Source organism: Psittacula echo (genome assembly GCF_963264785.1).
Source record: "Psittacula echo genome assembly, chromosome: 4".
In the NCBI taxonomy this organism is placed as follows: domain Eukaryota; kingdom Metazoa; phylum Chordata; class Aves; order Psittaciformes; family Psittacidae; genus Psittacula; species Psittacula echo.
In genome coordinates this window covers 60039894-60063568 of record NC_137738.1, presented here as the reverse complement: position 1 = coordinate 60063568, position 23675 = coordinate 60039894, and the positions used below count along the sequence as shown (strand labels likewise).

Here is a 23675-nt window from a genome sequence, read left to right as displayed (position 1 = left end):
CCAGCCCCACTTCCCAGCAGGGCTCTCTCCCTGAGGATGAATCCGGAGAGCAGGACCGACCTACCACCCCGGGGGCCCAGCCCCTCTCCTCCCTCGGTACCTGGTGCTGAGGGCCCGACCTCGCCTCCCTCACGCCAGCGCTGGGGGCCGGGGCCGAGGCCGGGCACGCTCCCCTCGCACCCCACGGCAGCTCTACCACACGGCCCGGCACAGCCGGCACGGAACGGGCTCTCCCCTCCCCGCCCCGCGGCCCGGCCTCCTGCCCACCCCCCGGGCGGAGCAGCTCGCAGGGCACTGCCCCGACGGGGCGGAGTGGAGGGCAGCGCCGGTCGGGTGGGAGCTGTGTGTCGCCGGTTGCGCCTTTCTCCAGCTCCGGGACCCCCAACACATTTCCCGGACAGGAGAATAAGCCCCGGCTCAGAGCCGGCCGGAGAGCAGGGTTGAGGCGAAGGGTTCCTCTTCCCCCATGGAGCCCCGGTCTCCTCCGCTCCCCAGCCCTCCCCGCACGGAGCAAACCCTCGGACAACCTTTCCCCCTCTCCCTTGTTCCTTATGCAAGAGTTTCTACCTTCTCTTTAAGCAACAACGTAATTACGGGGTTTAAACTGAGAAATCGCACGAGGTTAACATTTTGTAGCTATCTGTGTGACTAAGTGTGCTGCTGCAGACATTTGGCCTCCTGCCTATTCCCAAGATCATAACAGTCCTGGGCAAACATATGTTTTGCAATCTCATCAGCAAAACACTCAGCCTTTGTTTGCAGCAGGCTGTACTCCTCTCGCTGACCCCCCAGGGCTGTAAGCTCTGCCAGATGCCTTACATCTCCCACCTTTTTTTGCTCTGGGGTTTTATGTCATCAATTATTCCAAAAGAAACAAGTCCCTGAGCTGGCCTGTGTGATTCTGTTGTTTTGGGGGGTTTCCCTTCCTCAGCAATCTAAGATTTATAAAGCTAAATTTTGTTAGATCACTTTCCTTCAAATATTTTGAATGAAAATAAACTACGATAGACCACAAGATGAGTACAGCTCTGAACACACTCATTTGGGGGAGGAAGGCCTCTGTCTACAATTCAGGCAGCTCATTTTCAAGTCCTACCAAGCCATCTAACAACCAAGCAGGGAAATTCCGTGACACTGAACTTTACACTTCCGTTAAATGTAAAACTGAACACTGAAAAATTGTTTACAGGCTGTTCCTGTTACAGGTGTAAGAACCTTGCAGTGAAGTGCAGAAAACACCGAGGACAGTGCTGTCAGGGGAATGTGGCAACATAACTCGAGGCAGCAGTTCTGCACATTTCTAATGCTAAAGCTTTAAAGGCTTCCTTTCCTCTCCACTCTCTAAATATCACCACCAACCACTCTGGGCTATACAATTAACTTGGTGAGCCAAGGGCTACTCTACTTCTGAAGGCTTAGCAGCAGCTATGAGGTTCAATTACCTAGAGATGCCCAGGTACCACAGCTCCTTATCTGGGGCCTTGGCTTTAAGCTGATAAGTCTTTCCAGAAGAAATGAAGTGTGCTTTATACCTACTTGCACTTCATAAAATGCTTACCAGAAGCATGGAAAAAGAAGAATGTGATACTGGCAAGGAAGGTTGCACTTTGTGAGGTAATAAAATAAACTAATGAAGAACACTGTTTCATTCCCACCAACCGCTTCCTTACTTCAGGCCAAGACATAACAAAACTAGAAGGAATGGGCTCCTCTTGCTACACAGGCAAAGAACTGGCTTGTGCTCTGAAAAACTGTTGAAAAAGAGTAACTCCCTGGAAGCTGAAATGTAAGATGCCACCTCACCATAAGGAGTCTTCTCAGATGTCAGCTGAAAGGTCACCCCTTCCATGAACTCAACACCTTTGGCAGGAAGGGGCAGGGGAGGGAGGGCAGCAATCTCGCAGTTCCCAGAAGTGTTTTTCCCCACTGTGGTGGCTTGCCCTGCCTAGATATTAGTTTTGGAAGCCTGTTTATGTGAACATTTGTTGCTATACAAAGAACCTTGGCAGATACAGATTTTTCTGTGACATGTTCCAAGGGAAAATCTCTCACATTAAACAACCAGCTCAAAAGCAGAAGGTAGAAAATCATACCATGTTCTTTGCTTGCTGCATCAGGATAGATGAAGGCAGTGACAGCACGTCAGAAAAAGCATGTACAAAGGGGAAGAGGAAGTTGCACAGCCATAGCAAACAAATAATAATGCTCTTAAAAGCTCTCCCATATGGCCTGAGTACACAGCCTCTGCTCAGGCCCCAGGTATTTCTCTGCCTTAGCAGAATCTCATCACCCCACTCCGCTGCATGTTCTCCACCCCAGCCCTCACACCACTACTTCCAAGGTGCAACTCCTCCAAATGGAAGAACATGCAAAACTGAGCTACGTGGTCATCTATAAATCAGTACACAACTGGAGACTGAAATTATTTCCTCTTGGGGGCTAGTAAGACAAGCTACAGGAGCACTTTCATGAGGGAATATGGTCTGACACAAATGAGCACAAAGGTCATTTGGGTACTAACAAGTGCAGACCCCAGTGCAGCCAGGAGATATGGGGAGAGATCTATGGTACTGTTTGCATATCTTGAGTGTTCCCCTGGGGAAACACAGCATTATGTTTTACCATGTATCGATGCAAGTAAACAGAGATCTAGTAAAATGCTCATAAGGGAAACAAACAGCAGCAAATGTTTAGCATGAAATATTGATAGATACCGATTTTCCTTTCACCCAGAAAGAGTGTAGGATAGATACACATGAAGTCACCTAAAGCAAACACCACCTAAAACATGGAAATGTATTCTTTCATAGCAAGCACTTCCATAAAAGCTGCTTGCATAAAGGGATGACATTTAACATCTGTGCAATCCAAGTGAAGTCATCAGAAATGCAGTTTTTCCTTATTGCTACAGTTAAAGAAACATCTTGGTGAAACTAAAAGAAGACCAACCAGTTACAATGTGAAAAGCCTGATCCTGCATAATCATATGTCTGTACTTAGCCACTGTAACTGGAATAGTTCCATTTCAGTCCAATTGGGTGACTTTTTTGAGTCAAGTTCAGCACAAACAAATGACTCTGAAGAATTGGCAAGCCAAGGTCTTAAATTCTTTCCATAGAAAAGCTATCCAAGCAGGAGCACTCAAAGTGCCTGTTACTGCAATGCCCTGGACATCAAATTAATATCCCAGCAGATGATCAGACAATCCTTTCCCAGGAACATTTACAAGTAAAACCAGATAATTCTTTGGGGCTCTGAGCTACCCGATTTGCATTAGTTCGTAGGACTAGATTTCTCTCTTGTGGTTTCGTGGGGTAGTGCCAGCTGTGGCAAGATGCAGCAAGCTCAGCAGAATGGATGTAAATACCAGCATTCACATCCAAATGTTTTTGAACCCCCTGAGATGAGGGCCCCTAAGGGCTGCTGGGGCATGGTGTCTCCCATGGCAACTAGACCTCCAGCTGAAGAGGTTATTCATACTAACCTTGGTGTCAATGCCCCTCAGGGAGAACAGGTCTCTCTCCTAAGACCTGCCACCCAGCTGCTGCAAACAGCACACCATACTGCACAGTCAGAGTAAGCAACGGAGGGCTATTTTGAGTTGGGTTTTTTTGATTGTTTGGGGTTTTTTTAAATTGTTTGACTTATTTGACACTCGGAGGTTAGGCATTGCTAACAATGACCAGCGCTCAAGAGACGTAACTCCTAGCAAAGCAGCCGCAATAAAAGCATAGGGGCAAGAATCAATTCAACCAGAACAGCTCAAGCAGCTCCACCTAATATGTTGCCTTAGTGAAGTCATCAGGTGTTTCAGCAATGACTAAGCAGCCCCACACTGGCCACTCCAAACATTTCCCTGTGGATTCCTCTCGTTCCAAGCTGTCCACAGCCACTACCCTTTTCATCATAAATTTCAAATGTATCTCCTAATCTTTTCTGTATTATACACCTGTTATTTCGAAAACAGTAAAAATCTTTATCATGATAACAGTATGGCAGGCACAGCAATCAAACCGTTCATTACAGTGATGAAAGAATTTAAATTAAATAGAATGTATCATCCTAGTATGCAAGGTCAGTATTTCAAAGCATTCTTGATTTAACCTTAACAATCTGATCTCTCAGTCTTCAAAAAACTCACTCTATTATTAGAATTAGTACATAATTCTGGGAGGAGGATAAACTGTATTCTTTGTACACTTAAAATTCTTGCTGTATGTGTCAAAAAGGATCAGCACTTAGGAAGGGCATTGCACCCGATACCTTTATAATAATAACAAAACCAAGTTGCTTAGCAGAATGGAGGGCTGACAACTGGCCACATCAGGAAGTAAGTTTAAACCAATATACAGAAGTTTTCCTTTTATAGTCTCTTGGATTGCAAGGCTGGCTAAGACTGAACTTTTTACAATATTTAGAGATTATATTTATTGCCAGTTCTTTGAACATTATCCATCTTTGAAATGCTATTTTTCTGTTTCTAGGTCTTTCTTACGTACTGCTTTCTCAATGGCCCCACCTTCAGCTTTAATAGGCAAATGACTTCCAAGTAATTAAGGTGGTTTGTGAATAATTACACATCAGGTCATTCCTAGCGCACTGTATCCCCACTGAAAGAGACAGCATCTTTTCTCTCAAAGCTGCAAGAGGCTGTAAAACTCGGTTGCTATATCTGAGCTGTTCTCATAGCTAACTTCAACTTGCGAAGCAAGCTCCAAGAACTCCAGTGGCTTTATCTGTTCCCTGAACTATCTGGTTCATCACTCAGGATTCATCCCCCAAAACAGTCATTCTTCTGGTAACTTCTGCCTTTAAGATTCCTGCAGCTCACCCCCACCTCTAAACTACGAGTTGTTTTGTTTCTTCTCTCCCTAAAGCTTGTGCAAATTTAACATTCCCTTCTGCAGTTATTAGCTAAGGAGAAGTACGAAGTTTAATTTAAGGAGCTGTAAGAGGCTGAGATCTTGAGATTATTCATGCTTTGGCAAGGACACGAAAACGGACTTATGGTTTCTGAGACTGCTACAAATAGGTAGATGAAAGATGCGTATCTAGAGCTTAGTAGATTGAAAGAATGCCTTACAAGATTATTCTTACTCCTTTTTATAAGGGTACCCAGCTCCTCCTAGGCTGATAAACAGCAGCTAAACTACGGAAGTTGTTTGCCTGGCATGCTGCAAATAGCCAGTATTAGAGAAGTGGATTCTTCTGCTAGTGTTCTGAGGTGGCCCCAGGCTCACACACTATGCAGGAATACCATGGTTAACAACACCCCAACCCAGCTCTCTGAGAGCAAATGTCCATATTTACTAGTTTCAAAACTGACCATGGTAACTCACAGATACCTTCTGATCTTTTGGTATCTAGAACATGTATGGAGAGGGGATCAGTTGTCCAGCTGCAGATTGCCACTCTCTGGAGAACAGAACATTTGCAGGCTGCCAGCCACTCTGCAGTCTCCCTCAGTATTAAATAAACATTAAGGATAAAGAAAACGGGTTTAACCTTATTAGAAGAGTATATTTGGGGTTCAGTCAAGAAAAATAAAATTTAACATAGCTCATAGGTGTCTAAAACTGGTTTGGCCTAAAGAGGTCTCCCCTCTTCCCTTCAGTTAGCAAACTGCTAACACCAATGTCCAAGGCATTTTGCACAACTCCTTGGAGCTGGGATCCATTTTACTATCTTTTTCTCAGGCCCTCTCTCCCCAAGATGAATACTGAAAAGAGACAAATACCCTTTATCAGTTGAGTGAAATTTCACCTTTGGGAACTTCCTGCAACTCCTAGTCCTCATAATTGACTCAGTTAAGAGCAATGAGACAAGGCAGTACCTTACTTTCTATGTTGCCTGGAATGCTGTCTGACTGTGCTTCACTCCTACTGTGCAAGGATGCTGTTGGAAGGCCTGTCCTACAGGGATGGAGGTTGTCTTACCACTCTGGGGGCTCCACTGCAAACAAAACCTTTTACGCAATGCAAATATCTGGCTTCATAGGAAAGGAAGGGAGTTTAAAGCTTCTGGGTTTTTTTAAATTGCATTTGACCTTGGAAATAATCTTTACATATAAACAGATGAAAAAGCAATGAAATATATCTCCTTATTAGCTTCTGACAGAAATCTGACACAACAGCAAGCACACAGGGAAACAAACGCCTTTAGCAGTACTGGTGTGTTAACACCTGGCTTACTGGAATTGGGCAAAACCATCACATTTGAAAAATCATGGCAGTCAGGTAAAGTTCCTGATGACTGGAAAAAGGGAAATATAAGCCCCAATTTCAAGAAGGGGAAAATGCATGACCAAGGGAACTACAGACCAGTCAGTCTCACCTCTGTGCCTGGCAAACTCTTGGAGCAGATTCTCCTGGAAGGCATGCTAAGGCACATGAAAAACAGGGAGGTGGTTGGTGACAGCCAGCATGGCTTCACTAAGGGGAAATCCTGCCTGACCAATTTGGTGGCCTTCTATGATGGGGCTACGGAACTGATGGACAGGGGCAGAGCAGTTGACATCATCTTACCTGGATTTGTGCAAAGCCTTCAACACTGTCCCACATGACATCCTTGTCTCTAAATTGGAGAGACATCAATTTGATGGGTGGACCACTCGGTGGATACAGAACTGGCTGGATGGCCGCATGCAAAGAGTTGTGGTCAATGGCTCAATGTCTGGCTGGAGACCAGTAATGAGTGGTGTCCCTCAGGGACTGGTATTGGGACCGGTCCTGTTCAACATCTTTGTCGGTGACATGGACAGTGGGATTGAGTGCGCCCTCAGCAAGTTTGCTGATGACACCAAGCTGTGTGGTTCGGTTGATACGCCGGAGGGAAGGGATGGCATCCGGAGGGACCTTGACACACTTGTGAGGTGGGCTGATGCCAACCTTATGAAGTTTAACCATGCCAAGTGCAAGGTCCTACACCTGGGTCGGAGCAATCCCAGGCACAGCTACAGGTTGGGCAAAGAAGAGATTCAGAGCAGCCCTGCAGAGAAGGTCTTGGGGGTGTTGGTCGATGAGAAAATGAACATGAGCCGGCTTCAGTGTGCGCTCGCAGCCAGAAAGCCAACCGTATCCTGGGCTGCATCAAGAGGAGCATGAAGGAGGTGATCCTGCCTCTCTACTCTGCTCTCGTCAGACCTCACTTGGAGTATTGTGTGCAGTTCTGGTGTCCTCAACATAAAAAGGACATGGAACTGTTGGAACAAGTCCAGAGGAGGGCCATGAGGATGATCAGGGGAGTGGAGCACCTCCCGTATGAAGACAGGCTGAGAAAGTTGGGGCTGTTCAGCCTGGAGAAGAGAAGGGTGCATGGAGACCTCATAGCAGCCTTCCAGTATCTGAAGGGGGGCTACAGGGATGCTGGGGAGGAACTCTTCATTAGGGATTGTAGTGATAGGACAAGGGGTAATGGGTTAAAACTTAAAGAGGAGAAGTTTAGGTTGGATATAAGGAAGAAGTTCTTTACTGAGAGGGTAGTGAAGCATTGGAATGGGTTGCCCAGGGAGGTTGTGTACTCCATCCCCGGTGGTGTACTCCATCCCCACCAGTTTTCAAGGCCAGGCTGGACAGAGCCTTGGGTGGCATGGTTTAGTGTGGGGTGTCCCTGCCCATGGCAGTGGGGTTGGAACTAGATGATCTTAAGGTCCTTTCCAACCCTAACTATTCTATGATTCTGTGACAGCAAATGATCCAGAGCTGCATTGCAGTGAGTTACACTGACAATACAAGAAATGCTGGACGAGTGTCCTGTGGAGAAGTTCCAACTAAAACCTACTTTCACGCTCTGGTACAGACAGACATCCAACCCAGAAGCTGTTCTCCTCACCAAAAGCATTTTTTCATCTTTACGCTTAAGGGCTCAGGTATATTTCTAGAAAATTTATTGAAACTCTGACCTGAGGTTCAGGCCTGACTTGGTTTTGTATGTACAATAAAGAAAAAGCTTATTTCTCCAGAGCCTTCACCAAGGAACAAAGTAGCAACTTCTAAAATGCTTGTTAGACTTCAAGTCAGCCTTTAATCTCACTTGTATCCACACTACAGCCAAAACCTAAGCAACTTTTTCTTTTTTAAATAATTGTTTTCCCCATGAAAAGTCAAGTAGAACAGAATGCAACAAAGGCATGGCATGTCATTCAATGCACTTCAAGAAGACTCACAGCTATTTTTCTATAGCTTGCTTCTTACAGTGAGATAAAATCAAGTGAAATATTACTAAATTAACATGGGATTAGAGATTTGTGAACCTTTATATCAATTACTGCAGTTTGGGGAACTGTTTTGTGGCTTTCTTCTTACACTTGCCACTTTCAAGCACGTGCTCAGTGTGCCTCAGAGCAGCAGACAAAGGGAAAAAAAGAAAAGAAAAATCATTCTTTTTTTTTTTTTCCTGTTTTCACAGTCTAGCTGTGACCCAAATAACAGATGTTAGTTATCTGAGTTTGTGAGGTTTGGAAAACCAACAATGTTGTTGCTTTATTAGGGGAAAACATCCAAATATACCTATAAAGTTCTATTCCTCTTCTGTAATGACCTATCTTGATGGCAAGTTTGCAAGTTCCTTGAGACAATCTCCATAGCTGTTTAATATATAGAGCCAAAAATAATAATAACTTAGGATTTATCAACTCCCCTAGAACATTATCTTGGCAAAAAGTTAAGTACAACAGTAAGTAACATTATCCTAGAAGAGTAAACCACATCATTGATTTAATGATAGCAGTTAAGAAAACAGATCATCCTCTAGGTACTACTACTCAACACCTGATTGTTATAAATTAAGGAGATAATACCAGATCTGCCATTTTTGTATCAAACCTGGGTTTTTTTACTTTTTTTATTCCACCCCATGCAGACCTCTGCTTGAGAAGAAGCATTAACACCTCCCCTACACCCCCCCAAAAAACCCCAACAACAACACGTTAATCATGTATTTTTTGCCATTTTTTGGGAGTTATTGCTAGTGTTTTCTTTAAGTTCCAACAGTGCTGTATTCTTCATTCTTCCTGATTTGAGAAGATGACGTGGCTAAGACATTTTGACCCAAATCAGCCTCTGCTTTCTAAAACAGCCTTTGCCTTTTTTTCTGAAAAAAGCCTTGCTTTCCTGCTGATAAAAATTCTAAAAGATCTGGTCTTCTATTAAGCAATCAAGACCATTTCCTAGACTGGATTTTACTATTTTAACACTGACATTAATATGCCATTTCTTTCTGTTACTGTAAGTTGAAAGGACACTGACACATGCCCAGGGGTAAATGAGGAAGCAAAGCCCCTCTGTCCATCATGGGCCACCCCTGCCTTGTGATCAGCAGCAGTGGTAGCAAACACCCACTCCTACAAGCCCCAGGGTGGGCACAGCAAGCTGCAGTGCCACTAGCAACGTTCATGTGCTTCAAGGACATTGTACATGTGCCTGGTTTAATACAGCACAACTTCTGCATCCTCTCAAGTCCTGCAGTTCTTCGGAGCTTGGAGAGCTCCCTCAACACCACTGGGATAAGCTGGCCTGCCACCCTGCTGCCTGCTGGTCAACTTCCTTATCCTCCAACCCCCACTGCCAGCCTGGTGCTTTTCCACTGGCCACAGAGGCTTTGGGTCTCTGCAGGACAACTGTAAAATCGCAGGGAGATCTCTGTAGCTGAGCTGCTGGGGATCTCAATAAACCTACAAACTTTTCTGCACTTTGCAATGTTGCTGTCTGCGATGGTGACCTCCAGACAGTGGAACTGTTAATACCTTCCCCCACCTACCTTCTCAAAAGTATATTTGCTAGGGAAACTAAGTCTAAACAGGCTTGAAACCAATTCTTGCACTTTCTGCTCAAATACTGCTAAATGTCTGTTTGTTTTGATTTTTTTTAAAGTTAACCACAATATTGGAACTTAGCCTTAAATCCACTGTTTGTCAACAATCAGAATTTTAAATCAACCACTTGCTATTGTGAGAGAGGAAAGGCCACCTACTGTTGTTGGACCACCCTGACTACTTACTCTACAGCATTTTAAACATGCGATACTTCAGAAGTCCTGGGAAAGGCCAGCACTGTATGTGTAGCCCCTCAGATTCAAACGTGCGGAAACCACACACGAAATACTCACAGCAGACATGCTGCAGAAGACACAATGCTCTCAGATTTCCATAGCAGAAGCAATATTTTGCAATCAAGCTAGCATTAAATCCTGATTTATAGCAGTTTTCAAATGACAGCAACAAAGTACAATAAACAAAAAATGCACACAAACCACAGTAAACACACAGAAATTTTACTAAGTATTAAAATAGGGATAATGTCCTTAAATAAGGGGTTTGGTGCTTTCAGTTGACATTTGAGCTTATAAATCTGTTTTACTGGATACGAAGCTATAGCAAACACCTTCTCCTTTTGTCAGTAAAGCTACAAATCCATACCTGTCCCTCTGTTTCTCACCAGTGAGACAAGTACCCTCTAACTGCTTAGCAGGGATTCCAAAGTCAGCAAAACAAGGCAACAAATGAAAACTTGGGCAGAACTGGGCAACATTTTCACTACCAATGAAAATGCAAGAATGACCACTGAAGCCTGTAAACTGAACTACTAGCAAAAAACTCTGGTTCATTTGCTGACATGCCTTAATTACTAACAGCAGCAGAGAGGATGATTTCTCTTTATCAGGGTGTGTTTGAGAAGTCTTCTTGAGAAGTCCTCTTCTTGAGAGAGACTACCACAAAAATAATTCATGCTATTATTTTTGTAAATGTAAAGATAAATTTAATTATATCCTAATGTGAAATGCGACTTCAAAGAAATTTGCAGCTACTGTCACGCTCTTCTGAAGCTGGCAGGGCTGAGGCTTAACGAAGTTTGGATCATAGCCACCAAGGGCTGGAGACCAATCCCTAGAGTCTGGACTTGTCAAGGATCACTGCACAATGGCTAAAAGCAAACAAGACTGGGATGAGTCCAGAATAAAGCATTTTGGTGAGCTTAGAGCTGAGGATCACAGAGAAACCAGAGCTAGGATCTGCATTAGGATTTGAAGCAGCGAAGACAGGCAGGGCATGACTTGGGCATTGGGCTAGGGAGAGAGAGGACTCCTGAGTATCATCTGCCTAGATTTAAACTTAAGCCTAGTGGGAGTCATTTCGTTCAGGCAAGGTGTTTGTACGTCCACAGCCAGCAGGTGAAGTTTAGAGTTGCACTACTCAGGATCCAGAAAGGGAGGTTCAGCTATGGCAAACGAGAGGGGTCCCTGGGCCCTTCTTGTTGTTTCCCAGAGGCTGATTCTCTGTCTGTAAGAATAAATAAATAAAACTCTGTGACCCTGAATTTATATTTCAATATCATCTGTATTCTTTCTTTCACATGCAAGGGCCAAGTTTTCTACAGTAAATTTGTTCTCAAGGCTATAGAAGATTAATAGAGCATTACACACACAGGCAGGCACTTTCTTAATAGCTGTCCTGCATTAATTATTTTGTTGAAATACAATCAAGAGATTGCTGGGAGGGAATGTTTTATGCTAGGGTCACTTGAGACTTCAGGTTGTTCCTGGCAGCACATTGTGCTGGCTGAGAGAAACGGTCCTGTAGAAGCAACCAGAATTCACCGTCTGACCACGCCTAAGCTGACCTCAACAGGAAAGAAAGATAACCCCCATATAAACTTGTACAGCAAACAGGTTAGGAGTGGAGGACTGTGCCCTGTTTCACATGACACAGCAACTGGACAAATTCTTCTAACGATTCTGAACCTTTCTAAAACACAGCTGCTCTGAGGGGCAGACAGAAGAAAGTAGCTAGTAGGCAGGCTAGGGAGTTGATTCACAGGGAGAAACTCAATAAAAGAAATCACTGGATAGGGGCTCCGCATTTCTGGATGGGAATGTGGGCATAGCATACATACATGGTGTTAAATCAACAAATTTTGAAGAAACATGCAAAGTAACTGTGGTGCATCCAGAACACATCTCACTGGGCTGTGACCTCACAAATATTGCATGTATGATAGGTCTGAACCTGCCCCAAACAGATCAGACACCTGTATGTACACACACAGCATTCATTTGACAGAGACTGTGTAGCTAGCCACCAGAAGCCCCAAATGACCACGTTCTTTTTTTCCCTTGTCTATACAGTCTTCCAGAAGCACAGGAGAGGGCAGGGGTGGAAGGGACAGGAATGTGTGTGGGTAATGACAGCACTATTTATGTAGTCCTAAAACCAGACTAACTCTCTGCATGGGTACTCACTGATTAAAAAAAACAAGACAACTGCCTGCTCTGCCTCATAACAAGACAGACGTTCACATAAAACAAAACACACATTTTAGATTTTTGGCTCAATATTCTTGCCTCTGAATTGTTGCTCTACATATCAACAAATGATCCTTTGTTTTAAGAAAGCCTTATCGGCCACAAGTTTCCCAAAACAGGGACACTACATTCTCAAGCACTGACAGGCCTGCCTGGTAATAAGCAACAAGCATGTATGGGATAGATGGCACAAATCCAGGTCTGAGTATAAAGGAATCACAAGAATACTCTCCAAGAGAGAGGGTGAATTAAGCAGGCATCTGGATACAAGAATGACAGAGGGGTACTGGCCACAGTTATCCTACACCTCTGCTATGCTGCCTTGTGTGCTTGCTGACATTTATGTGGCTATTAAAAAAGAGAGAACAACCACAAACAAGCCACAACGCAAAAATTTTTCTAAAAGCACAACACTAAGGAACATTGAACACAGAGGTGTCCAAGCCAGTCTTAAAGCAATCAGCTTATGTTGAGAGTTACTAGCTAACAATTCTTAGTCAACAATAGCTGAAAATATGCTCAATCCCAAGCACCTAGAGCATGGGAAGGACTGCAGCCTATTTAAAAGTCAGTAATATCATCAAGAGGTGTAGTAAAAAGAGAAGTCTGAACTTTGCAAGTAAATGGCTTTTCCGCTCCTCTTTAGAACAAACTCTCTTGATGGGAGTTGTCTAATTTAACATCATTGAATTTGAGTATCTTACTAAATTCTCAACTGAACTATGTATGGTTAAAACTTTTATTTTTGTAAAATACAAGAATATAACTGGGGTTTTTTGTGATCAGTTTTCTGACAGAATAAAGCCACAACACTTTACAGTATAGTTTTCAAACAGTAAATAAAACCTCTGAAATCAAATTTATTTTGTTTTCTCTGTCTAGCAAGTTATCAACTAAATGTGAATGGATTTATCCTCCTATTTTGGTCACTATCAGATGTGAAGGAATACAGCTGCATCCATTTTTTCCCATACGTTTTATACAGGTCTCTCCCTGAATATGTTTTCCTTCTCTCCTCACACAAAACTTCCACCAACTGCTGGAGAAGCTACTCAATTGCATTTGACACTAATGTGAACTTCCTGCTCAGACCATCTACAACCTTCAGCCCATGTTCCCACTTGTCTCAGGGGGCAAAGTGAGTGGGCAGCTGCTCATAAAGTTTGCAACTAACAACCTCGATCATTACGTAAGTGTATCATTACCCTGGAAAGCACACAGCGCTTGTGGTGGAAGGGTGCTTCATCTCCATGGCTTGCTGCTTACATGCAACAGTTTACATCAAGCAGGGGATCCTATCTTAGGTGCCTTTAAACCAGCTTGAAAACTTATTAAAACAGTGTTGCAATTAATGTGAAAAGTGGGTGGGGAAAGACCCAGAAAGAAATTTTCCAAGGTTTTCAATTAACTTCTAAGTGACACTTGTAAGGATCAGCTCATCTGTTCCATATTGAGAAATTGTTTTCCAGCCCTTTTTTCTTTGCCCAGTATTTTTGCAAAGTAGCTAGTACAGCCAAACACAGATGGGAGACTCTGAAGAGTGCACACTAAAATACATTTCAACAGGGTTCATGACCTATTTTAAATAAAGGAAATCTGCTTAAATATGAATCAAATGTAGGTACTGAAACTCTTTACATTTAGATTACATCAACCAATGTGCCTATTCCTTAACACACGTGTACAGGTAAGGCTTGTACACTAAGTTCTTCCCTGATAGGAAGCCTGTCCAGCAAATACAGTCACAAAATTCAGAACACAAAAGCCAGTTACTGAAGGCAGTACCTAAAAAGATGAGAATGTACAGAGAACAGCTGGGCTTTTAGATGCAGATCAGTGCACACTAATCACAATTCAGTCACAAGCTGACTTCCTTCTTCCAAGCCGGGGCTCTCTCCTCCTTACAACATCGCCCCTTAATTTCTCTCACTGTTCCACCTTCCCCACCATTACTTGTCTATTTAAGTTCAAAGAACCAGACATTACTGTAGAGTGAATCTGATTTTCTTATTACTCTATCTTAAAAATTGCTTACTGTTAGCCTGGCTGGGCTGTAATTAACTGAATAGTGCTCTGGATTTGTACAGCAGCTCTGCCTGCTTGTCTGACTCTAGACACTAGTACTATGAGCACTGGTGATTACTTAGTGGTGCCATGCGCAGAACAGAGGATGTTCTCCCCGGAGAACGTGTTAGTTCCAGCAAAGACCTTCTTCTAAGGTATGCAAAAATCTGATTTCTGCTAAGTTGCAGGTTGCTGCTATTTCCAAAAGACCTCTAGCTCTGCAAGAGCGAATGGCTTTGCTGACTGCTTGCTATCAAAGCCACTTGCAGACTGAAATTGTCTGAACTGCCCCAGGAAATACAAAGTCTGGCAGAAGTTACTGGGGCTTGAGCTTATTACGAACCTGAAACTTGCACAAGTTCACTGAGTTCAGACTGAGTTTCAGCTAGCGCCACACCGCAACTTCCTTCTACCTCTAAAGAACTCAGAGGGTAGAGGGTAGAGGTTGAAAACTCTCTCCATATATCATACCTAGTAAAAGTAGAAGAAAACAGGCTGCACTCCAGGCTACTGCCTGACAGCTGGACTCACTGGTCATTAAGGACAGGGGAGTGCAAAGCTGGAAAAGGCAGTTTCTGGAAATGAAGGATGGAAACCAGAGGCTTAGGTGGGGAAAGTAAGAAATAGCATCTGGGACTAAGGACTCCTAGGGAAAAGCATCTCTCTACTTGTCCGGCTTAGAGACAGCCCCTTTAGTATAGGGATGCACCCAGGACTGCAGCTTCATAAATTGCTGTGTAGTGCATCAGCAAGGAGCAGAAACCACATCTCTCAGACTAAAAGCCATTTTCAAGGGGTGAGGTTTGGTATGGGATTCAACTTAATTTCAAACAGTGAAAGTTTATACAGTTATTTCATGGAAAACATGGGTTACCCGAGTCAGTGACCAGACTGCAACAGAATTTTTCCCAATGGCCTGAGAGCTTTGCTGTATAACCTCTGCAGAGGGATTCAATTCTTAGAATTGAACTTTCAAGTTTTAGTATTAAGCAGAGCTGCTAGCAAACAGAAACACACAAATTTGATGTGAAAATAAAATGGTATCCTATCTATTCCTTCCACTGCAGCTACTTTATTTGTTTTCTCTTTTTGGACAAACACTAACCCAAACTTGGGACAATTCCAGCTGGTTTTGTCACTGGATCATACAGCAGCAGTTAGATACAAAAACTAGTCTCCAGTATAACTCTATGGACTTTATTACAATTTCCTTCTAAAATCAGCAGCATTATTTAGAGACAACCTTATATGTTATTAGATCTATAGCATCTGAGAAAGAAAATCCAGATGCCTGCCTTTATTTTTCCTCTTCAGAAAAAGTACAATAAATTACAAAAAGCATCTATTTTTCACCCAGATTTTTCAGAACTGACTTTGCAATTAACACCACAGGCCAGTGATAAAAGATGCAGGAGCACCTGTTAACACCATTTAACAAAAACAGTTAAATCCCAAAGTAAAGAGGGACTCAAAGTCTTTTAGTAGGCAAGCAATAGTGGACAGCTGGCAACACGAAGAGAGTTAATGAATACAGCAACATTCAGCAGCAATTTCAAAACTGTCTGCTTGGGTAAGGCTGAGTTATTAAAAAAATCTCCATTTATAAACAGTGTTGATGGGATTTAAGCAGCCTGTGTAAGAAGGATTAAAAGTCAATTGAAAAGCCCTGTACAGATAAGAAAGCAAAAAGAAACTGTGCCCTTGAATTCCGTACATACTGTTTAACCTTATCTCTGTTTCAGTCTCTTGGCACACAGCATGGGTAAAACAGGCTGCCTTATGCACAGCTGGTGAGGTGGGCTCTGTGCTAGAGCTATTCAATGCTTGTACAGTGCTTTATGCTATATTGTTCCTCACTCCCCACCTTCCTCTTTAAAGCTGTATACATTTATCCTCCCCACCAGGTACAGCTAGAAGATATCAAGTAGAGAAATAAATTGTAAGAGTCTGTCCAGGCATGCTATCACAATTAGTTGTTTTCCCTCCTTTATGTAACAGATGATCTTGCTATTCTCTGTTAAACTTTTATAACTGTACACCTTCAATATAACTAGTGTAAATATTGACAGTGGGAAGGGAAGTGGGGATTTCTGGGAGGAGGAGGACCGGGTGGGAGATGAGAACTAGGCTTTAAGGGTTTTTTTCTTATTGCCTCCAAAGTATCCTAGAACATTCTTCTTTACACAAAAGTTATTATGGTTTTTAATTTATATATCACTTCTTAGAATAAGACAACAGACAAACACACAACTAGCTCTTTTCATTCATTAATCCCTCCCCTATCCTTTCTCATCTTCCCATCATCCAAGCTCCAGCCTATTCTGGTAACCTAAGTTGCCTATTTCTGATGTGCTTTGTAAGACAGCCAAAGCTAAAGAGCATTCAAGGTAAAATGTACAATACCATGTCTTGTCTTGGTTTCCCTAGCCAGTAACATAGCCTAACATTTGATTTGGTTCCCTTAGTCTTGTCCAGGATACAATAAGAGCTTTATGAGAAAGCTCTATAAGAATCTGGGCCATTGATTTGAACAAGGACTATTTAGACTTGACACACAGCACCAAAGAGAACTGCTCAACAAGACAGCTCTGGAAGCAGTATTGCCATTTCAGTGCAGGGCTAGGGAGCAAAGCTGGACAGCTTCTGGGACCTGAGGTTATCTATTGGTGCAGTCCTTCACCGCACTGCACCAGCCTGTCAGAGCTAGTTCAGATGTGTCCAACACAGCACCACAAAACATGTTGTAAACATACTCTGATTACTCATCTGTGATATTTAGCAGCCTATGCTTTTTCCAAGGGATCGCGCAAACTATTACATAAACATAACCAGAGTATTACTTGCAGAAGGAGACAGCTATTCCACTGGGAAGTAGAGTTATAGTTAAGAAACAAACAAATAAGCCACAGATATTTGGGAGTACATTGCCTCCATGCAAATTTAGGGTGGAAATGAAGAACATCGATATACAATAGCCCTAGGGAGATTCAAATAAATAATCAGCTTACTTGCCGTTTTTGTATAAACCACACAAAACACACAAATGCTGTAGGACATACACTTTCCTAACTCTTATGGCTGCAAAGTTAATCTTTAAAATGCAGTTTTACTGTAAGTCAGCACAACCCCATTTCTTCTAGTCTGCTAGAGCATGAAACTACCATGACAGCAGCAAACTTCTCGCTCTCCCTTTGCCTTCATGTAAGTGAGGAAGCTAAAGCCCTAGTGCAAATATTGTTTGATGAATATCTCCAACAGATGTCATCATACAGTTGTTATCTGGTTACTGTATGCTGTCTGTATTCATGAGTTCTACTCCTTGTATTTTGCAAATATGGTTTTATGTCCTGCAAAGTAAGAAGGATATTGTCATTCAAAACACAGTTGTGACTACTCATTTTGCAGCAATGTTTTTGTTGTCCAGTCATTACTCTGGATGATATACCCAGGGAATCCCCACCAAAGACATGGAAATACACATAGCAAAACCAATCCCTCCTCAAAGCTCGTAATTCTTCTATACAGCTCCTACTGCTGAAAAAGGGGGAGTTTCTTGGTACTTACTTCTGTTTGGGCTACAAAGTCAGCATGGATAAGATAGTTGGGTCTCCCTATTTATTAGTGCCCCAATCTGTTTATATGACAACAAAAAGGCCTGGATTGCCATTCTAGAAGGGCTATGAAAGATGAGGTGAACCTTAAAAACTGAAAAAACCACCTTGTATCTGAATACACTCAGGCAGCTGCCTTACTGAAACTCCTTAAGAGTATTAGTCACAGGTCCCCTGCCTCAGTGCACGTAGTTAGAGAATTATGATCTAAAAAAGTGCAGTTTGGCTCCCTCACTGTAACCTCATGATGTTATTTGGGCATATTTATGAATAGCCAGATCTCCATGCAGCAGAACTGCTAATAGCATGGCATGTACCAATCACACTGCAAAGTAAGTGATCTCACCTAGGCAGCTTGTGTAAACACATCACAGCCACACAAATATGACAAGCTTCTGAGTGTACTTAAGGTTATTCTATGAAGAATATTTACTGTGTTGCCTTGAAACATATAAATAGGCCTTTTGGTGGTTTTCTCCTCCCCTACCTCCCCACAAATTTTCTGTAAAGAAAATTTACAGAAACAACAAAAATGCCTTCAAAGAAGGGGTTTGCTATTGTGGTAATTTAGCATACCATACTTTGAAGAATAACTTTTCTAAATAGTATGTCCCAACCCAGAAATCTTGCTTTCTGAATACCTATTTCCATTAGGAAGTATTCTGCTGCTATACGCAAGAACTGACAGCAATTCAGAGTGTCCTGTTTGAATAAATGTACACTGCTGGAACAGGACGGATTCTCCCTCTTAATACATTTTGGAGAAGTACTATTTAAGGTCCTTGGACATGACAGTGAAACTGAATGTAAGTTCTGAAAGAAAAAAAAGTTAAGTTCAAACACTTTGAAGGATATTGATACTGATATTGAACAAATACCGGTATTTGTGTACCTTATTCCTTAACCCAATAAATATTACTTACTTGTTGGCAAACTAACAGGAAAATTAAATCTTTGGTTATTTGCAAGGCCTATCAGAAAGTGACTAAAACCCAAGAATGGGTAGATTCAGTTCTAGTGGTCTCACACAGAAACAGCTAAACTCCAGTTCTGCCCAAATTACAAGAGGGTAAATCCTATTTACGTGCATTTAGTCTCCACTATACTATGTCTTCCATTAATAATACTTAGAGCAGAAATTATTTCATGTGAAGCAGCGTTCTAGAACAGAAGTTCCATAGAAATAAATACAGAAATCACTGAATATGAAATTTCTGGCTTGCAGAATATTTACCAAATAAACCTGTAAATAAGGTTTATTTTTAAATAATGTATTTCATTAGATCAACTAATGCAGTTGGAAAACTACAGGGGGCAAGCTCTACTTCAGATCAGGCTTAAAAGCTTATCTACTTTTATTAATTGCATGAGCACATCTAAGAAAAGCCACTACCTCTCCCCACAAGTCTGATTTGCTGTTATCACAGCTACAACTCTATCCAAAGAAGAAAGAACGAGTTTAGAACACTTGCTAAGAGGTTTTAGTTGTTTTTTCTCTCTATGAAAATAGCAATTCTTTCCTTAAAGGGTCTACTGATGCAAGTATCAGAGCAGGAGAAGAAATACTGGTCAAACAATTAATTCTAGACATACACTCTCAGCATTAAATGGGATTGCAGAGAAAAACTCTGTAGTAGCCAAGTGATAAAGAGGTTTAGCCAACAGCTTTGCTATTTTTCAGATAACTTTGTAAAGTGAGCAGCTATTTAGTTGCAACACATACTTATTGTAGTTATGAATATAATCCCTATTTCCCCCTTTATTTGTCAATCAGTGCTAGGTTTTCTTCTCTGTTAAACTGGCTGTTCATTCATCATTATGGCTCAGTTTGAGGCAATGATCAGGAACTTCAGTCTGCATGGAATAATTTCCCATGCAGATGAAGTCTTAGAAAGACATTTTTTCCCTACTTAGAAGTTTATAATCTCATTTGAAAGCAGCAGAAAGAAAACAGCATGCTAGAGCAGTTACCACAGTGGGAAACCCAGCCAATGACAACTTCTAGGAGCTGCCGTAACATAACAGCAATAAATGAAAACCTAGGGAAAAAGACTGAAATCTGTTGTCAAATTATATGAATTAGTACACTAATCCATGAAGGCAAAATGCCTACATATGTAATCAAATGCAATGTGAACTCCCACTCTACAAATATCTGATAGAGATTTATTACTATTATTATTATTGTCCTCTTTAAATATGCTAATCTTATTTATAAAGCACTGTACTGAAGCTCAGAGCTTACTTTATCAGGAAAGGCAATTCTTTTTCCACAGTTTAAGTCTAAAAGAGTTCTTTTACATTTCCTTTAAAATATATTTGTGTTCAAGCAGCATTATTTGATTGCCCTTGCACTATATCTCAGTGATTCCATATGAAATATACTAAGCCCATTAACAAAGGTGTTTTTAAAAAGTTTTATACAATTTTACAGCTGGGCTTGCAAATTCATCCAGGTCCAAAAGTCTAAAGTGCAAATCTACAGAGTGAAGTCCTACTCTTACTGTGCCAGTGCAAAAATGTGTCTGAACACAAGCCAGCTCCAGTGCAGGAACTGTATCACCATGACACTGTTTTCACTCACCATTTCAGAGCTAATAAACCCTGCCTCTTAATGTGAGAAACAGGTCTACGCCTCCTGGAAGACACCCAATCATTATGAAGGTCAAGTTACATCCAGATACATACCTGTAGTATCACTCTGCTCAGATCAGCAACAACCATACAAAACTAGAAATTGTATCGGATTTCAAGCAGCTAAAATGGCTCTGCTGATGCTGCTTAATCCTGGATCACCACCTGATTCATTCTTACTCTACTAGAGAGTTCACAAGCTAACAAGAGTCAAAAGTGAGCATTCATGCAAATTGGTATGCTCAGCAGATAACTATATGGAGAGATGAGACAAGATCTGTTGAGAAAGCAGTCTTTTTCTAGCTTCAGCTATATGCAGTATTTGTAGTTAAAACGGCTACCAGTTATTTAAAATGGGTTTGGTTAAACTCTCACAAACTATGTGTGTACTTTTTTAAACACTGTTTACAAATGGCTTAAGAAAGAGAGAAAACCAAATCAATAACAAGCTTTTATAAGCCAGTGTACATTTATTTACATCAGGATTCAAACCAGCATGTATATCACTGATGAGCTGGGTTATGTATGGAACAACATTTGTAAAACAGACTACTGACAAAGCTATGCAAATGGCTGCTGTTGTTCTCACAGTACTGTCAACTCAGCTTGGGAGCAGCTACTGCTGTGGTTTCCTTGTGAAAGTCTAAGCACTTTACAATCTGATAAGAGACATTGTAGGAGTATATATTATAATAAAGACAGAAATTCAGTTTCAACTCTTCATCCTCATACATACACTAGGATAATAAAAGCTCTGTGTGACATATGTGCAAGTTATTCTGCGCTTTAAACATGAAAACTGCAAGTCTGAAGCTTAAGTATTTGAACTTGACACTGCCTGTTAAGTACTGGATGAGCCAAGCAAGATTTCAAACTCTGGCCCTTTCCAGCTTTAGACAAGATATTTATGAGGAGTTTAACTTCCAAATTAGCAAATTTAAGTATGCATAATCCAAATATCTGCATGTTACTTACCTGTAATTCAGAATTAGGTACAGTTCTCCGTAACAGCATTCAAAAAATTCTGGATTACTGATGTCAACTTATTGTTGAAATGCTAATTTCATACAGACAGTATAAATGGCAGAGGACAGAGTGGAAACTCAAGAATCACTCACTCAGCCCTTACTTGGGCATCCACAAAGTTTGCATGCTGGAGACACAGCCTTCTTTACTTCTCAAATATGGTAATATACCCTCTAAAACAAAAACCACATTACCTGAACTGTAATAATATTGTTTCAGAGAGATGCATAAGCAAAGCATGAAGGGGAAGTGGCTCTCTCCACTGTGCGTCTTCAGGTACAGGGAGAAAGTTCTGGAATTGACAAATCATAAAACTCAAAACCAAAGAAACACAGCTGTGATAACAGCTAAAAATTATACATTTTGGTATTGTCTGTAATTAACCTCTGGAAATGCTGTCTACGATGACACCTGTATAACATGAATACTTCAATGCATGTAATTTTTCAAAACAATAATTGGCAGGGAGACACTGGTTATATTACTCCAAAAATGTATGCTACATGGCTTAATGAGACTAGCAAAAAAAAATGTAAATAGATCTGCAACAGTCTTTAATGTAGTTAAGAAAGCCTGTGTGATGCACTGCTCCTCCCCTTTCCAAAACAAAAAAAAAACCACGCAGAGGTAACGGATGCTTTATTTGCTAAGCTTGGAAATTCAGGTCTTGTCTACCTGAGCCACTGGAGAATGAGCACAGCTACAATGCAATTTTAAGCAAATAAAACTCTGGTCATAAAATACAGTGTGTATCGCCAAGCTTGGCATGACCTCATTCATTTTGAAACTGTGCCTTAGTATCTAAAAGGCCCTGCCAATCAGCTTGTTTACAGGAATACCATCTTTTTTGTACACCTGCCTAATGGCTTACAAGTAGGTTTTGTTATCAATGAGAGAAGCCCAAGCTCTAGATAAGCTCCTTCCAGCCATATGACACAGACATACAAGAGTAAGCATCCCTGGTTTAAATGGTAGCCTTGTTGACAAGGCACTTTACTCCAGACTCTTTGGTCCTCTGGTCCAGTCTTAGGCCATATAACTTGACTGCTAAAGTCTAATACTCATCTTAATAAGCACAGGGAGAAAAACTGAAATAAAGAGTGGCTACCAAAGGATTTCATTCTGGATTAAAAGGGAATTTACAGAAATGGAGAAAGGAATCACTGGTAAGCTGCACTTACCTTCTGTTAAGAAAAGATTATTTTCTTTTTTACTTTGTGTCATAGAATCACAGAATCACAGAATGGTTTGGGTTGGAAAGGACCTTAAAGATCATCTAGTTCCAAACCCCATGCCATGGGCAGGGACACCTTCCACTAGACCAGGTTCTTCAAAGCCGCATCCAACCTGGCCTTGAACACTGCCACGGATAAGGCAGCCACAGGTTCTCTGGAACAGCCACAGCAGTTCCACTGCCTCACCACCCTCCCAGTAAAGAACTAGTTAATAAATAGAAAAATATTACAAAGATTAGAGGTAAAATATACAGCTATATCTAAAAAATTTAAATGAACTTACAGTTTTATTGAGAGTTTAAATTAGCATGATGCAACCATTCTTTTATAACGGAACTTTCTTCCTGACTTTGAACAGGACATTTCTCTTTTCATTTTCAACTTAATCAGACAAAGATTGTCAAAGTCTATCACCAAGAAAATTCAGCTGTTTTTGAAATTCTGAAATAAACATTCACCTTTTCAAGTATGTCTGAACACACACCCACCCACACACACAAACCTCTACATCTTTAAATAGCTTGAAAGATTCACATTAATTAATTTGATTACAAATTACTGGGACTTTGGTAAATAATTCACAGCTATTTCATAAACAGAGGGAGTAGTGCCCTGCTTAAATGCTATTCATAAATTGAGAAGACCTTCTTCCACAAAAATGGCTAAAAAGACTTGTATTTCAGTGATCCAGCTTTAAATGTTCTGTGTTAACTGTAACATAATGTGTCAGTATGTGTGTACACAATATGCATGTTTTAAATAAAAGCATCTTCCTGACAAGGAAACTGGTCTCAGCTACAAAAGCCAT

At 41.4% G+C, this 23675-nt stretch overlaps 1 protein-coding gene across 3 annotated transcripts in view; it reads right to left on the bottom strand.

Annotated features, from left to right (window-relative positions):
* SESN1 (sestrin 1) overlaps positions 1-23675 on the bottom strand; it is a 79019-nt gene that overhangs the window by 16096 nt on the left and 39248 nt on the right. The window contains exon 1 of one of the 3 annotated variants that reach the window (XM_080614779.1): positions 101-208. The exons of the other annotated variants lie outside the window; for them this stretch is intronic. The gene's annotated coding sequence lies outside the window, so the exon portion shown is untranslated. Of the gene's footprint in view, positions 1-100; positions 209-23675 lie in introns of those variants that run through there. 3 annotated transcript variants of the gene reach the window in all.